Raw genomic sequence first — 3,706 nt, 5'->3', positions numbered from 1 at the left:
GCCGTTGCCCTAAAACTGCCCCAATGGCATAGTCGGATGCATCACACATCAGTTCAAATGGAAGGGTCCAATTAGGGGGCCGTATGATAGGTGCAGTGGTTAATTTCAAGTGAAGATTTTTAAATGCCTCCTCGCATGCTTTATCAAAGACAAAGGGAGTGTCCTTAGCAAGAAGATTGCACAAGGGTTTGGAAATCTTACTGAAATCCTGAATGAAGTGACGGTAGAAACCAGCATGGCCAAGGAATGATCGGATTTGTTTCACAGTTTTGGGTGGAGGAAGATTGGAAATAAGATCGACTTTGGCTTTATCTACTTCAATGCCCCTCTTGGACACGACGTGTCCTAAAACTATGCCTTCTTGAACCATGAAATGGCTCTTTTTCCAACTTAATACTAGGTTGGTCTCCTTACATCTTTTCAAAACTAAGGTCAAATTTTCCAGACAATCGTCAAAGGATAGGCCAAAAACTGAGAAATCATCAATGAACACTTCTAGAAAGTTTTCCACCATATCTGAAAAAATGGCCATCATGCATCGTTGAAAAGTTGCGGGTGCATTGCATAATCCAAAAGGCATCCTCCTATATGCAAATGTCCCAAATGGGCAAGTAAAAGTGGTTTTGTCTTGATCGTCCGGGTAAACAGGTACTTGATTATATCCAGAATAACCATCTAAGAAGCAGTAGAAACCTTGACCAGCCAACCGTTCCAAAATTTGATCTATGAAAGGTAGAGAATAATGGTCCTTCCTAGTCATTGAATTAAGTTTCCTGTAGTCAATGCACACGCGCCACCCCGTGGTTGTGCGTGTTTGTATCAATTCTCCTTCCGTATTTTCAACCACAGTGATACCTGATTTCTTGGGTACCACTTGTGTCGGACTCATCCACTTACTATCAGAAATTGGATAAATGATTCCGGCATCTAATAACTTCACCACTTCTTTCTTGACTACCTCCTTCATGTTAGGATTGAGTCTTCTTTGCATTTCTCGGGTGGGCTTTACATCATCTTCGAGGTGAATTCGATGCATGCATATGGAGGGGTCAACCCCTTTCAAATCGGCTACAGACCATCCTATGGCATGTTTATTCTCTTCTAGCACCCTTAAAAGTTTAACTTCCTATTCCGTAGATAAGTTGGCCGCGATGATTATAGGGAGAGTATCTTCTTGTCCTAGAAAAGCATACTTAAGAGTTGTCGGAAGTGGCTTCAACTCGAGTTTAGGTGGAGAATCAATGGAAGGACAAAATGGTGCGCTAGCAATGGGGGGAAGAGGTTCAGGTCGGATCTTCCAAGGAAGGAAATTCATGGGAGATTGATTGTCGAGTAAGATGTTGACTTCTTTTATGGCCTTGTCTATGTCAAAATTGTCAATGTCAAAATGGGCCAAGCATGCCTCTAGGGGGTCATCTGCTAAGATATAGGAAAGGGCTTCCTCTACAAAATCATCCATTTCGTCAATTAGGCAACACTCATCTTCCCTCACATGTTGGTCGGCGGCATGAAACACATTCAACTTAATTTTCATGTTTCCAAATGATATATCCATTGCCCCAGTTCTACAGTTGATACATGCATTGGCTGTTGCTAAAAAGGGACGACCAAGGATCACAGGAATTTATTTTTTTAAGTTGGGCACATGTTCCATATCAAGGACGATAAAATCTACTGGAAAATAGAATTTGTCTACCTTGACAAGAACATCTTCAATCATCCCCCGTGGTATCTTCACAGATCGATCAGCCAATTGTAAGGACACCGAGGTAGGTTTTAATTCACCTAACCCAAATTTTTCATAGACTGAATAGGGTAGAAGATTCACACTTGCCCCTTGATCTAAAAGTGCTCGGTCGATGGAGTTATTTCCTATGACACAAGAAATAGTGGGAGCACCAGGGTCTTTGAATTTTGGAGGGGTGTTGTGTTGGAGAATGGAACTTACCTGCTCAGTTAGGAGGACCTTTTTGGGCACATGTGTCCTAGATTTCCGCTTTTGGGTGCAAAGGTCTTTGAGAAATTTGGCATAGGAGGGAACTTGTTTGATGGCATCAAGGAGTGGAAGGTTGATTTTAACTTGTTTGAAGACCTCCATCATCTCTTCTAATGAAGTTCCCTTCTTGCCAAAGGGAGAGGGTGCATTAAGTGCTTCAGAAAATGGGGCCTTTGGAATGTGGGTTGTAGCAGATGGTGAACTAGTTGAAGAAGGTTTTGGATTTTCATGTGATATGGTCTGTTCCTCTTCTTCACCTTTCTTATTGTTACCCTCCCCAACCTTATTATCTATTATACGGCCACTCCTCAGGGTAGTCAAAGCATTGGCTTGCTCATGATTTAGTTGAGTTCCTTGAGCCACGTATTGTCCCCTTGGATTACTCATTGGTTGACTTAGAAGCTTACCTTCCTCTCGCTTGTTTAATGCATTAGCTAGTTGACCCATTTGGGATTCTGGCTTAGCAATTGATTGCGTGTGAGAGTGCAATAGTTGTGTGTTTGCCTCCAAACCTTGAAGGGCAGTCAACACCTTCTCCTCAAAGGCTGTATTTCTTTGGGTTGGAGGAGGATGATGCCGAAATTGAGTTGAGGGACGGTAGAGGAAAATTCTGAGGGTTTTAAAAATTTTGGGAGAAGGGTTGGGAGGTATTAGAAGCTTGCTGCCTCCAAGAAAAATTTGGATGATTCCGCCAACCCGGGTTATATGTATTGGGAAATGGGTCATTACCCGGTCTGGGCTGTGTTTGGGCAGCATTGATGTGTTCTTGCACGAGTTCGGAGAATTGGGATGCTGAGGGGCACTCATGAATAGGATGCGATGGGCTAGAACAGATAGCACATACTTGTGCTTGGGAAGAGCTAACGACATGTCCTCATATCATTAGTTGGTCAATCTTATGGGACAATGCATCTACCTTGCTAGACAGGTCCATAGAATGACTTATTTCACAAATGGCCCCTTTTCTTTGAAAATTCGGGGGTGCTTGACGAGAACATGAAGCATGGTGGAGGGAGTTTTCATTAAGATTTTCAAATAGTTGCCATGCTTCATGCTCATTTCAAAGCATGAAAGTCCCCCCGCATGCAGCATCGATCATCTGACGGTTTCGTTCCGTCAAACCGTCATAGCAATATTGCACTAGCTGCCACTTAGGTATTTGATGATGAGGGCATTTACGGATTAGGTCCCGAAATCTCTCCCAAGTCTCATGAAATTCTTCTCCCTCGGTTTGGGAGAAGCTTGTAATGGCACGCCTAAACTGGTTCGTTCTTCCTATAGGAAAGTATTTTTTAAGGAATTCTTGTTGCATTTGATCCCAAGAACAAATCGAGTTAGCTTCTAAAGAATTCAGCCATTGTTTGGCTCTATCTTTAAGGGAGAAGGGGAATAACCTAAGTTTCAGGGCATCATCAGTGAAGTTCTGAATCTTGACAGTGGTGCAAATCTCAAGAAATTCATCTAAATGTTTGTATGGGTCTTCGTTGGTGAGCCCATAAAAAGATGGGAGCATTTGGATCACACTAGACTTTATTTCATATTGTACAGCTGCTACCTCAGGTAATCGAATGCAAGATGGGGAAGTGTAAATAGTGGGAGTAAAGTACTTCCTCAGGAGTTTGGGTTGTTCTTCAGCCATCTTAAGAGGTGGGGATGATCCTAATGTTTTGATCGTAGCTCAAATGTTCCCAAGGGTTCGTTCTATTTCAG

At 42.6% G+C, this 3,706-nt stretch overlaps 1 non-coding gene across 1 annotated transcript; it reads left to right on the top strand.

The window, feature by feature from the left end:
- The first annotated feature begins 3,153 nt into the window (after positions 1-3,153).
- LOC120108169 lies at positions 3,154-3,259 on the top strand. Its single transcript, XR_005509649.1, has one exon. It is a non-coding gene; the product is annotated as a small nucleolar RNA R71 (small nucleolar RNA).
- The last annotated feature ends 447 nt before the right edge of the window (positions 3,260-3,706 follow it).

The sequence above is a fragment of the Phoenix dactylifera genome, unplaced genomic scaffold (genome assembly GCF_009389715.1).
Source record: "Phoenix dactylifera cultivar Barhee BC4 unplaced genomic scaffold, palm_55x_up_171113_PBpolish2nd_filt_p 001205F, whole genome shotgun sequence".
Lineage (NCBI taxonomy): Eukaryota > Viridiplantae > Streptophyta > Magnoliopsida > Arecales > Arecaceae > Phoenix > Phoenix dactylifera.
This window is presented reverse-complemented; position numbering and strand designations above follow the sequence as displayed.